The sequence below is a fragment of the Carettochelys insculpta genome, chromosome 1 (genome assembly GCF_033958435.1).
Source record: "Carettochelys insculpta isolate YL-2023 chromosome 1, ASM3395843v1, whole genome shotgun sequence".
Lineage (NCBI taxonomy): Eukaryota > Metazoa > Chordata > Testudines > Carettochelyidae > Carettochelys > Carettochelys insculpta.
In genome coordinates this window covers 73,486,331-73,500,329 of record NC_134137.1, presented here as the reverse complement: position 1 = coordinate 73,500,329, position 13,999 = coordinate 73,486,331, and the positions used below count along the sequence as shown (strand labels likewise).

Genomic DNA, 13,999 nt, shown 5'->3' with positions numbered 1-13,999 from the left:
CAACACTCCCCTGGCCCACAGCTCCCCCTGCACTCTCTGGCTTGGCCTACCCCGGCCCACTCCTGGCACTCTCCCCCTCCACCAGCAGCTTCCCCACACCCTCCAGCCCAGCCTGCTCCCAACACCCACCCCTGCCTGGTTCCCAAAACCCCTGGTGCGCCTCACCTCCCTAGGTACTGCTGGTGCATCCTGGAGGAATGAGCTGCCAACTACTCCACTGGAGCCACCTTGTTGAACAGTCATTTCATTTAATTGTATGACTGATATAAAAATCTTCTTTTAATGTTTCCTTATTAGGACTAAATGTAGCGTGTCCAATTGCATGTACAATTTAAAGTTTATGTTTGCACAGATACAGCAAATGATTTCCTGTGCGGTTCCCATGACTGCACATATGAACAGGTTTTAGATGTTAGTTTTACAGATTCTTTCCACTTGGGTCTGTGATAGGGCCTTGGCCTCACACAGGTTTCTAAGGGGTTAATAGAGCCCTTCTGAACCAGCCAGTTAGAAAGTGGCTAAGAGAAGCAGCTAATCAAGACCTTCAAGGTTCATATAAAAGCTGCAGGGCAGATTAGGGTGAGTTACTCCATAGAGCTTAAGGAAGGGGCAGTAGGTGCCTGTCAGTCAGAAAGAAGCTAGCACCCTGGACAGAGCTGTGCTGTTAGTAGGGACAGGGGAGGTAGGGAGAGATGCTGATTGTTTGCTGGGGTTTGTAGGCTGAGGCCTGGAGAAGTGGCTGGACAGTTGTCTGAAGTTGCCAACAGCTGGACTGCAGGACTCACCCACCTAAGGGGGAGCACAGATCATGACATGGGTGGAGAACTGCATCATGAAGATGACACTGGAGTCCTTGGAGTGGTGTTAGCCCAAGAGCAGAATTGTTAGTGAGTAAAATACTGCCAGGAGAGGTTGTACTAACCTTCAGAGCTAATTCCCAAGGTGATCATCAGGCAGCTCCAGCATGGTGAGGGGAGTTCATTACAGGTTGTTTTCAAAATGCATCCCCAATTTTATGTTTTGAGTGGATTTCCCTTATTGTTGACACAACTCTTCCAAGTTTTTTGTTTTGTTCTTAAATGCCTGGAGCCCAGATCAAAAAGTAACATTTGTATACATATGTTGTGTTAAATTGTAAGATCCCAGTTTCTTGTCTCAGGACTTGTGCAGAGGGACGTGTTATCTCCATTGCACTGATGAGGGAACTTCACAACAGAGAGGCTATGGCTTGGGTTCACAAAGGCTACGTCTACACGTGAAGCCTACATCGAAATAGCTTATTTCGATGTAGCAACATCGAAATAGGCTATTTCGATGAGTAACGTCTACACGTCCTCCAGGGCTGGCAACGTCGATGTTCAACTTCGACGTTGCGCGGCACCACATCGAAATAGGCACTGCGAGGGAACGTCTACACGCCAAAGTAGCACACATCGAAATAAGGGTGCCAGGCACAGCTGCAGACAGGGTCACAGGGCGGACTCAACAGCAAGCCGCTCCCTTAAAGGGCCCCTCCCAGACACAGTTGCACTAAACAACACAAGATCCACAGAGCCAACAACTGGTTGCAGACCCTGTGCCTGCAGCATGGATCCCCAGCTGCGGCAGCAGCAGCCAGAAGCCCTGGGTTAAGGGCTGCTGCCCACGGTGACCATAGAGCCCCGCAGGGGCTGGAGAGAGAGCGTCCCTCAACCCCTCAGCTGATGGTCGCCATGGCGGACCCCGCTATTTCGAAGTTGCGGGACGCGCAACGACTACACGGTCCCTATTTCGACGTTGAACGTCGAAGTAGGGCGCTATTCCTATCCCCTCATGGGGTTAGCGACTTCGACGTCTCACTGCCTAACGTCGAAGTTAACTTCGAAATAGCGCCCAGCACGTGTAGCCGTGACGGGCGCTATTTCGAAGTTAGTGCCGCTACTTCGAAGTAGCGTGCACGTGTAGACACGGCTAAAGAGCCCAAGGTGTTGAAACAACTTGAAAATCATTGGACTCCACAAAGCCCAAGTTAAGCATCTACAGTCTTGAGGCAGTACACAGGGAGAGACAGGCAATAAGGAGAGAACATACTAATCCTACCACACCAGGCAAGGAGGCACCTAAACTAACTGAAAGGTGTTGCTGATCAGACTGGTGTATCCTGACCCCTCACAGATTAGGCACCTAAATCCAGGCAGCAGAGAGTCACCTAGCTCTGTTAATGATGCAGAAATCCCTTTCAAGGAGTCAGAAGTTTTAGGTCCCTCAGGTGTTTCTTGCAAGAACAGCTTCAGCGTCTGCCTAACTCCACACAAAATGGAGGGAGGCAGTGCTGGCAGCAGCCTTTCTTGTAACTCTTAGCCCAGTGGTTATGACGTTCACACAAAATGTGGGATATCACTCTTCAGTTCCTTCCTTCTCCCTCATGAGGAGAAGGGATTTGAACAGGGGTTTTCCACCTTTCAGAGGAGTGGTTCAATGGAATCATCTAACATGAGCCCTTTCTGTCTGTGAATTTTGGGAAGCCTTCACAATTTTGTGAAGACTGAAGAAAATGCTTCAGATGCAGATCTAAGATCACATTAGACACTAGCTTAAAATCAAAACATTTCCAAAGGAGGACTTAGTCTTTACAAATGCAAATTCCTGTGTTTGTGGGCTGAATCAGGTAATCAGCCATGTGAATTGATCTTACAGTTTGGTTCACAGTCATCTGTGAATGTAAAGCTACATTCTGTGCACATAAATGCCAATGCTTTCTGGCCTACAGTGCATATATCGATTTTCTGTGCATATACACATTGTGCCTTGTTTTAATGATTTGCTGCACAACATCCAGTTTGTGTATTAGGAGTTATTAAATTAGAGATTAACTCATCTAAGTTTATTTGATAGACTACATGTCTTTGATCTGATTAAGAGAACAGGTTTGATTCTGAGAGCTTTTCTGCCACCTCTTCAACACTTTTAATCAGCTAATATATTTAGTTGTGTGATTTAAATGATATCAACCAAGAATACATATCTGTATGATTTTGCAGTTACTGATCTAGAATTAATCTAATCAGTTGATTGTCCCTTTCTGTTAATACCTTCTAGATTTCACATATTATCAAGTTTAGCTTTTTACAACTTTTTAGAGGAATGGAAATTTGTTTTTTTTTATAGATCATTTTGTGTTAATTTAAAAGCCTCCATTCAGACATTATAACTTCTACCAGCATGTCCTCTGTGTATCCTGTAGAAAAATTAAGTAGCATTATCAAATAGAGTTGAGTAAACGTTGGGAGAAAACAAACTGTCTACAAAACATGTACAAAATAGAAACTGAATTTTGATTTTCTGTGTTAGCTTTGCTTTTGTATTTGCATTTTGTAAATGTTTGTGGAAAACAGATTGCAGGCCCACAGCTGAAATCTGTTTTATGACAATGTAAATGTGTTTTGAGAGGAAGTAGCGAGGTGGCCATACAGTTTAATTTGTGCAGTAGCATGGTTTGTAGCACTGCACAGAAGGGAAGAAAGCAAGAACAAGGAGATAGGGACGTGTAGAGGAGACAGGGCTGGGTGAAGGTTCTACTCATCACCTGTGAGCCCACATCACAGAAGTTCAGGGAACAAGACCCTTGCAATCTCTGGAAAAGGGTGAGGCAAGGGGCTCAGGCAAAAATATGATTGCTTTTTCAGGAGACCTCCCATTTCTGGAGATTCTGGCTGTAGCTGAAGAGACAAACCTTAGATGAAGACAGAGGCATGTGAAGGAGAAACTACTTGGGAGAGACAAGTCTATTTTAAGCTGCTGAAGGTTATCATCTCTTGCATCAGAGCTCCAAGAATCTCTCTTAGGCTGGTGTTCTTCATCTCCTTCTCTGATAGCTCCGTACCACCCTAGTCATGAGACTGAACATTTGTCAAATGTATTTTTGGACATGGATTTTTTGTTTGATTGGAAGTGAGACCTAATTCTGAATACTTTAAGGAGCTGTCAAAATGATCCATAGCAAGAGTAACTGAAGTTATTAAAGATCCTATTCTTTCTGGTGGGAGAAGATCTGGTGAGAATGCTGATATGGAATGTTGGGTGCAGATGATCCAACTTCACTGGGAATGTCAGTTTGGTGACAGGTGCTCTTCTGTCTAGGTGCTCAGAAAGAGGAATTTCTGAAAAGATGGGTGGGAAGAATTTTTATTCCTCAAAATACCTATTTGCGTTAGCCACCTTTCTGTGAGCGGGAGACATCTGACAGACAGTTTCTTCTCCAAGGCAACTGGAGTTGCATTCACTCACATTGTTTTGATAAAAAGCATCTGAGGCTGATAGCTGCGTTTACTTGAAGACAGTGACAGCAGGCTAAAAGTTTCAAAAGTGCCTGGTCATTTTGGTAATTCAGTTTTTTGTTGCTCAGCACCCAAAAAAGGCCGGATTTTTCAAGGAGGGGTGTCCAGTTTTCAAAAAGTTCTTTTGTCCCCAGAGAACACCAGAATGTGTGGTAGTAGGGAGCATAATAAACATGTGATTTTCCTGGTCAGGGAATTCTTTAGTTACTGCTTACAGCATGGTTCTTTGTTTATCCTTACACTACAATGGGTGCTCAATAAGTCAGATTGCTTTAAGGAAACTTTTCTGTCTACCAGCCTCCATAGGGACAGTCAGGTACGTTTATTGCAGATAAGTCAACTCTAGCTATGCAATTGCCGTAGCTAGAGTTGCATATCTGCAATCTGCTTACCGCCTAGTATAGGCCAAGTCTGAGGGATATAAATTGCAGTTCTGGCTGCACCTTCTTCCTTCTCTTCACTTGCACAAGTTGTTTGCCACACAAACAGCATCAGACAGAAGTGTTCATGTTGATAAAATATATGTGTTATATCAGATGAAATGTACAAGTTGCACAGTTTTCTCACAACCATATGTGCCCCTCTTCCTCCCAAGTCTGTGTCCTCCCCAATGTGAACATAAATGTGGCCTGGATTTATAATCTATATAGATATACTAGCCTTCTCACACATTGCAGAGATTCAAGGGAATACGTTTCTTGCTCCAATCATCATGTGCAGGACACACACCTTCAGCCTGCCACGAACGAAAAAGAAAAAAGAGAAAACACAGTAATCTTATTGAAATGGTGGAGCTGGATTAATCATTCCTGACTTGAAATCAGATATTACTCTCTGGGGAACTCATTATTTTTCAAGGTTCCCACCCTCATAAGTAATGTTGCAGTAGACCTCAACATTTTTCTGCTGTTCTACCTTTCCATCATCAGAGTGCAGTTTTGTCCCCCAATGATACGATCAAAATTCTTATTTTTGTAATGCTTAGTTTTGGAAGAGTAAAAAGCAAATTCTTGAAGAAAGAACCAAGGAGCTCAGGATAGCTTTTGTGTCTTGGCAGATTTTAGAAAGTGAAGTGGTAGGAGGAGGAGTTTTACAGGTTATTTTTTAAAGTAAGGCTGGGCAAAAAGCATAATCCTAGAAACTGAGCTTCCCAAATGTGGTTGTGAGTGAGGGGTAGGTTGCCTCACCATATGCATACTAAACTGAGGAGCTGAGGATCTGTGATCCAACTTTTGCAGGTGGCCACTACACTCTAAAGGAACTAAAATCCTAGATTGTAACTTGTCTAAATTTTGGGGATATCAAAATTGAGATGTTAATTTTTGCATCTGGAGCCCATCTGTAGTTTGAAATTGCATTTTTTTTTATTTTGAACTAGCATGTTTATAGGATGGTATTGAAATGCTTGACAAAAGTTTCAAGCACCCTGTAAGCAAATGCATTTCAAAATCCTGTGTGCTTGGTAAAAAATGTAACAGGTGGCACTCTAATAGGAGTTTGAACCTGCACAAATTTGCCACCTCTAACTTTCACCCTGTTTGCAAAAGCAAACTGACAGACTTGGCTGGTTTTTCTTGACACAGCTTTAAAGCGGCACATTGTTTCAATGCCCATTAGCACACACATGCAATGGCAAGACTCATTTGGTTTTGAGATTTTTTTTCTTCTACTTGTCACTGGTGGTGCAGAACCTGTTCCTGTTCATCATTCGTTTTTAATCTGGCCCAGCGATGAAACAGACTACTGGGGCAAGCTTGGCAGTTGAAGGATCCAGATGCTAAACTCCAGGATTAATTTCTCGAGCAGTGTCACCCGGGACTTAGTTTCTTTTTCCTGACTTTCCTGGCAGGTTGCATTAGCCCCCAGCATCCAAAAACTCATTTTTTTTTGGTACGTCAAATTGGGAGTTCAACTATCCTTGGAGGTAGGGACTGTGAGATTGACACTCTCAAAATGAAAGAATTTGTATTTAAACGCCAGTGTCTTGATATTTCCCTGACTTGAGAGCTTGCTTATTAAAGGCTTTTGTACTGGATAATGATGCTTTACTTTAGCATCAAGAGAAAGGAAATTACCCAGTGGTGGTCTCAAAATAGAATACATAGGACCTGATTCTGATCCCAAAGCAGTATAGATCATGAGTCACTTCACTAAAGTAAAAAGAAATGTAAAATCAGTGCAGTTCAAATTGCTGTTAGGTTTAGATTATCTGTATATTTGGTTCTTGTATATATTTTACCTATTCCCAATGACATTTTTATTTAGTTTTTTTTTTGAGAAACATCTAATTATTGTACATATTTGTTGAGGAAATAATTTAAAGATCAGCTGCAGTAGGATGAAATAGTGCATTCTTCCAGTAATTCCCTCCTCTGCCAAAAATTCCAGTTTTATAACTGAGTGCGTGCAAGTCCTTTGGTGCAAAGGACTCTAAACTCCTTACAAGTGCAACTTGAAATTCAGGCTTTGTGGCAGTAGTGACAATGTATTACTCATTAGAAGCCCTAAAGCAGTATAAATGAAATACAGATACCCAATGACAATAAGAAAATAAAAGAAATTTACTTTTATTTGTGTTGAACAATAGAGACACCACACATACTATACAATGATAGAAAGATGTGGCATATCAGAGCAATAAAAATTATGTAGGTTTACAGTAAAGCAATTAGATTATTGCATCAGAGAGTTATTATAAGACCAACATCGTCTGCTAGAAATGTCTGATAATTATGATATGTAATATGAGAACGTTCACAATTTTAAGCTGGAAACCAGTTAGCATTAGAATAGCTTAAGTATACTGATCATGACCACCCTTGTAATATCTCATTGGCCGTGTCTACACTAGCCCAAAACTTCGAAATGGCCATGCAAATGGCCATTTCAAAGTTTACTAATGAAGCACTGAAATACATATTCAGCGCTTAATTAGCATACGGGCGACCACGGCACTTCAAAATTGATGCAGCTCGCCACCATGTGGCCCATCCCGAAGGGGCTCCTTTTCAAACGGACCCCGGCTACTTCGAAGTCCCCTTATTCCTATTAGCAGATGGGAATAAGGGGACTTCAAAGTAGCTGGGGTCCTTTCGAAAAGGAGCCCCTTCGGGATGAGCTGTGCGGTGGCGAGGCGCATCAATTTCGAAGTGCTGTGGCCGCCCGCATGCTAATGAAGCGCTGAATATGTATTTCAGCGCTTCATTAGTAAACTTTGAAATGGCCATTTGCATGGCAATTTCGAAGTTTTGGGCTAGTGTAGACATAGCCATTAACTATAGGTTAAAAAAAGGGAGGAAAAAAGAAAAGGAAATAATACACTAAAGCTGCGTTTACACGTGCACGCTACTTCGAAGTAGCGGCACCAACTTCGAAATAGCGCCCGTTGCGTCTACACGCGTCGGGCGCTATTTCGAAGTTAACTTCGACGTTAGGCGGCGAGACGTCGAAGTCGCTAACCTCATGAGGGCTACGTCTACACATGCAGCCAACATCGAAATAGTCTATTTCGATGAATAACGTCTACACGTCCTCCAGGGCCAGCAACGTCGATGTTCAACTTCGACGTTGCTCAGCCCAACATCGAAATAGGCGCAGCGAGGGAACGTCTACACGTCAAAGTAGCACACATCGAAATAGGGATGCCAGGCACAGCTGCAGACAGGGTCACAGGGCGGACTCAACAGCAAGCCGCTCCCTTAAAGGGCCCCTCCCAGACACAGTTGCACTAAACAACACAAGATACACAGAGCCGACAACTGGTTGCAGACCCTGTGCCTGCAGCATAGATCCCCAGCTGCCGCAGAAGCAGCCAGAAGCCCTGGGCTAAGGGCTGCTGCCCACGGTGACCATAGAGCCCCGCAGGGGCTGGAGAGAGAGCATCTCTCAACCCCCCAGCTGATGGCCGCCATGGAGGACCCAGCAATTTCGACGTTGCGGGACGCGGATCGTCTACACGGTCCCTACTTCGACGTTGAACGTCGAAGTAGGGCGCTATTCCTATCTCCTCATGAGGTTAGCGACTTCGACGTCTCGCCGCCTAACGTCGAAGTTAACTTCGAAATAGCGCCCGATGCGTGTAGACGCGACGGGCGCTATTTCGAAGTTGGTGCCGCTACTTCGAAGTAGCGTGCACGTGTAGACGCAGCTGAGGAGATAGGAATAGCGCCCTACTTCGACGTTCAACGTCGAAGTAGGGACCGTGTAGACAATCCGCGTCCCGCAACGTCGAAATTGACGGGTCCTCCATGGCGGCCATCAGCTGGGGGGTTGAGAGACGCTCTCTCTCCAGCCCCTGCGGGGCTCTATGGTCACCGTGGGCAGCAGCCCTTAGCCCAGGGCTTCTGGCTGCTTCTGCGGCAGCTGGGGATCTATGCTGCAGGCACAGGGTCTCCAACCAGTTGTCGGCTCTGTGTATCTTGTGTTGTTTAGTGCAACTGTGTCTGGGAGGGGCCCTTTAAGGGAGCGGCTTGCTGTTGAGTCCGCCCTGTGACCCTGTCTGCAGCTGTGCCTGGCATCCCTATTTCGATGTGTGCTACTTTGACGTGTAGACGTTCCCTCGCTGCGCCTATTTCGATGTTGGGCTGAGCAACGTCGAAGTTGAACATCGACGTTGCCGGCCCTGGAGGACGTGTAGACGTTATTCATCGAAATAGACTATTTCGATGTCGCAACATCGAAATAAGCTATTTCGATGTTGGCTGCACGTGTAGACGTAGCCTATATCTTGAGTGCATCCAGCATAGATGGAAATTGCTGGCAGGTCCTTTTTTAGCCTCTTGGGCACTGTTATAAAGGGTCATTCAGCCCCACTGCACAATTACTACTCAAGAACACCAAGTATTATAATGGTACTCGGTGGGCTTGTGAAAGGTGGACAAGATGAAGGCTAAAGCTAGATTTTTAAAATCCAAAATTCCCATTTCCACTGAGGCACCCTTAAAAAGTTCTATTTTTTTGAAAGATTCTACCAGTTATAACAGAATTTTCCACTATAATGGTAGGGAATATTTCTGAAATAGAAAAATCTTTCAAACCAGTATAGTTCTGTGATGCTGACAGACGAGCTCAGATCAAAGCCTTAGGACATTTTAGTTTTGTGTGACTATCAAAGGAATTAAAATGTTCAGGATAATTCACTTGTGTGTAAATAGAGATCAAAAGAGACTTTTATTTTATTGTTTTTGCCTGTCTGTTTCCTGTTTTTTATTACAGGTTCAACCTCTCTAGTTTGGCACTCTTTAGTCTGGCAAAATCAGTGGTCTGACGTGATTTTATTAGCCAGATGTCCACTTATCATGGGCGTGGCCAAGTTTCTCACAATCCCATAACGTTTGTTAAAAGCCATCAGTGCCAGCAGTCAATGCTCTGTGATGTTAAGCTGTGTGTACACAACAGCCCAAACTCAAAATAAGCTACACAATTGCACTACCCAAATTGCATAGCTTATTTTGAGGATAGGTTGAAATAGGCTTGTGAACGGTTCCCACTGATGACAGGGTGGCCTAGTGGCTAGGTCCCCTTGCTGGGGTCTGGGGTGTGGGTCTTTAGCCCCCACCTGAGAGGCAAATGGGTAAGTTTGGGGCATGGCCCTGAGAATCTAGTTTGCCCTCCAGCAGGAGAGGGGTTCCCTGGGAGGGGCTCCTCCCTTTGTGCCATGGGGAGGGTCTTGGGGTTCTGCCCTCTGGCAGCCGACTGGGTGGCAGCTCTGGCTCAGGCCCTGCTGCCTCAGAGCCAGCTCCTGCCCTTGGCTGGTCAGCCCTGAACTGGGCTGGCTTCCCTCCCTTTATACTCCTCCAGTCCTGACACCCGCTGCAGGTGAACCGGGGTGGGGCTGTTCGGGCAAACAGGCCCTGTTTAACCCCTGCCCTGACTGGCGTTCCTCTCACACTCTTACAAGGCTATTCTGGCATTTAGTGACAAATGTTGAAACAAAGCACTATTTCAAGGCATCCCTAACTTATTCTGCAACAGAGACTACAAAGATGCCAAAACAGTGCTCCTGTTATTTCAGAAAGATAATTCAAAATAACAGGTGCATTTCAAAGACACAGAGTAACTATTGTGGGATAGGTGCCAGACTACAGTTGTTCAACCTGTATTACATTACATTTACATTATGCATACCTGGTGCATGCATAAAGTTATAACTTTAGATCAAAGTGTGTTAGTGTAAGAGTATCAAATGTTAGAACTTCATGAAAACTAATGAACTGTTACTTGCATTGTTTTCACTTACCTATTCCTGTTATAAAATAATAGCATAATATTAAGCTATGTATATCCCTGTGACTATATAACTCATTGAATCCAGAAGAAGTGCTGAATTTAAAATAGTTGGCTATTGTATGGACACAAACCCTTGTCAGACTGTCTGTGAAAAGAAGCTATAAGTACTGATTCTACCCACTTTGGATTTTAACAGAGCAGAATAACTGAACAAAATGATGGAGATCCCTACAGCTATTCTAGATAGCCTTGCAAGGACTTTTGGAAAACTGGCAGATTGTTGTATCTCTACTGTCATTTTGGACTTAGAAACTTTGACTCATTTGTTAATGTGTTTTACCTGCTTTAATCTCTCAACAGCTCTCATTTCTTTTTCTTAGTTAATAATCTTATCATGAGTTTACTATAGAATTGGCTGTCAGTGTTGTCTTTGATGTAAGATCTGGAGTACCAGTTGATTTGGAGCACTGACTGGTCTCTTAGCACTCGAAAATACCTGATGCCAAGTGATTTTAGGTTTCAGTAACCTTTTATCACAAAGTTCAATTTGTTTGGATGGCAAGATAGACTGGAGTGTGTAAGGGGACTGTCTGTGATGGCACAATGAGATCGGTGTAGTGATGCAGGAGCTCATATTGGTTTTTGGCTTGATGAAATCCAATAATAGAACATACCACCAGTTCAGGGTGTCTGTCCTTGTTTTCTGATGGTCTGCCCTGAGAAAGGCACTCACAGGTGTGAGCCATTCCAGACAGCATGATGATACTAAGTGCAGTGTTTGTATTGTAGAGGTAATAAGTATGTTCATAATCAGGTTCTTATTGAGCAGGGAAATTATATAATTCTAGCAGCCATTCTTCTAAAACTTGGTGGTTATGGCATTATCTGAATGATAATGACCATTAACCTTGTACCAATGTTTTTAATAACGAACATATTAGGCCTTCTGCTATACAAATTCACCCCTACTACCCAATTATCTATAAATATGGGACTAGCTGTTCCAGGATGACTTACCACTATACTTACAGGTCTACAAAATCAACTAATATCATCATTAGGTCACCTACTTCCAGAAAGCACCCCTACCTCACTAGTCCCAGCCCTAAAAATTGAAGCCATTAACCTCTTCATCTGACCTTTTGCTTTAGGTGTATGACTCACAGCTAACCTGACAATGAACATTTATTGATTCAACTAATTTCTACTGCTGGCTTAACCCTTATACCAACAATACCAGTTTTATCCATCCTAACTTTAATTATCCTTCTACTCCTAACCTTATTAGAACTAGCCATTGCTATAATACAAGCCTGCATGTTTATCCTCCTGCTAAATCTCTCCCTGTAAGAAAACACAATGTTTTGTGGGAGAATTCATACTGAGAATCTACCCCTAAGGGGGACAGGAGTTGACAGAGGCTGATATTTGGTACTTATGGTACTTTGGTACTTAAGAGGCAATTTTTGTGCATCCAGAATCAAGAAATGCCTCTATCAGCCACAGAGGGAGACTGTTGCACTCATGCTTCAGAAAGCATGTAGTTAAAGTTGGTCAGGTTTTATTTAATATGTAGACAGAAAGATTATTCTTGTTCTGTTTCCATTTATGCATTGCAAACCTATTCTGAAAAGTGATATCTGAGAGTTACTTGGCAGAAGTCAGGATCGAATGTGACACCAAGATCCTGGCCTGTAGTTTACAGCTGGAAGCACAGATCTGAAAGCTGTTGATGAGAAACATAGTGGCTTGGTCTACACATGCCCCTTCCTTTAGAAAGGGGCATGTTAATGAGCAGGTTTGAAGATGCTAATGAGGTGCTGCAATGAATATGCAGTGCCTCATTAGCATAATGGCGGCCGTGGTGATTCGAAAGTGTGGCTTTTCGAATTGCATGCAGCCCGTGGAGATGGGACCTTCCGAAAGGACCCTCCCCAGTTTTTTGAAAGCCCTTCTTCATATCTAGTGATCGGAAGAAGAGTTTTCGAAAACTGGGGGGGTCTTTTCGGAAGATCCCGTCTCCACGGGCAGCGCACGATTCGAAAAGCCTCACTTTTGAATTGCCACGGCCACCATTATGCTAATGAGGCACTGGATATTCATTGCAGTGCCTCATTAGCATATTTCGAACCTGCTCATTAGCACGCCCCTTTCAAAAGGAAGGGGCACGTGTAGACCCAGCCAAGTAAGTGTTCACGATCACCTTTGCAGATCTAATCTTGAGTTTGTAGCCCGGGGCATGCATTTAAAGTGAACAGTTTGATTCCAGAGGTGATCATTTGGCTGTGAGATCCATACAAGAAAACATGAAACTTGATAGCTCAGTAGAATTGTGTCTGAGTTAGGCACATTTATTTGAAAACAAGAAGTTGAGGAATGTTCTCCAATCATGTCATTCAGGCATCTTAACTCATTGTTTAAATTAAAGTTATAGAGAATACATTTTCTATAAACAATCTGATTTTATGCTTTTATTCATTTACATGGATACCAATGATATCCCTGGGTTGGCACAGTACTACTGCAAGAAGCTCTGTTCATCAACTTAATTTTCATAAAACCTTCCAACAAGAAAGTGAGTGCCTGATTAATCCAAAAAAGCCATGACAACCTTCTTGAGAACATAAATTACTTCTCATCTTTAATTACTTTGAAAAATAAAAAATGAATAATTTTTGCAAACAAATTGTAAGCTTTTATGATAAACCAATTGATGCTTATATTGTCACATTCATGTCTATTCTTAAAATATCTGAGAATCTTAAAATCATGTTGAATTAGTTATTTGCATGGAGGAGTTTGTAACAAACTAATAAAGTGTGCCAGATTCAGAGGTGATATGTAAAGAACACTGCCTTACACACCAGTATGGTGAGAGTAAGTGTGACTGAGTTAATGGAATGGGTCAAAATTACAATACCTTACATAATACCTCTGAATCTGGTGCAACTCTTCTTTCATTATTAAGTTTTTGTGCTTCCTTTTCAAAAATTTTCCGATTTTTTGTTGCTGTTTTAGGCTATCAGAATAAACTTGCTTCCCATATACTTATAGGTGCATTTACTGTCCAGATTTTGAAAGCAACTGTCAAGGAAAGGAACCACAGATAGCAATGCTTTTTTAAAAATCCCTTCATTCCTCAGTCCCAGAAATTGAAAAAGCCTTTGTGTATGCATGGTGGGGTGAAAAGCCTCAGAAAGCTCCTGTGTAGATTTACTAAGGAGAGATTGTCAGTTAAAATATTAATTCTGAATTATTCCAAGACAATGGTTAGGCCTCATAGCAGCCATCCTCCAGTGCTGCTTAACAGAATGTGCTTGTTATCCCATTGCTGGATAACGTGGCTTTTACTGTACTGTACTTCTATTATGTCTGCTCTGGGAGACAGTAAAGGAAACCTGCCTGAGATGAGGTCCCCGGAACTGATTCGGCTGCCTTGTATCAGGAAGGGATAT

At 43.0% G+C, this 13,999-nt stretch overlaps 1 long non-coding RNA gene across 1 annotated transcript in view; it reads right to left on the bottom strand.

The window, feature by feature from the left end:
* Positions 1-13,999, bottom strand: part of LOC142005311 (uncharacterized) — a 117,288-nt gene that overhangs the window by 15,332 nt on the left and 87,957 nt on the right. The window contains exon 3 of the long non-coding RNA XR_012643091.1: positions 4,977-5,052. This is a non-coding gene — a long non-coding RNA (uncharacterized LOC142005311). The remainder of the gene's footprint in view (positions 1-4,976; positions 5,053-13,999) is intronic.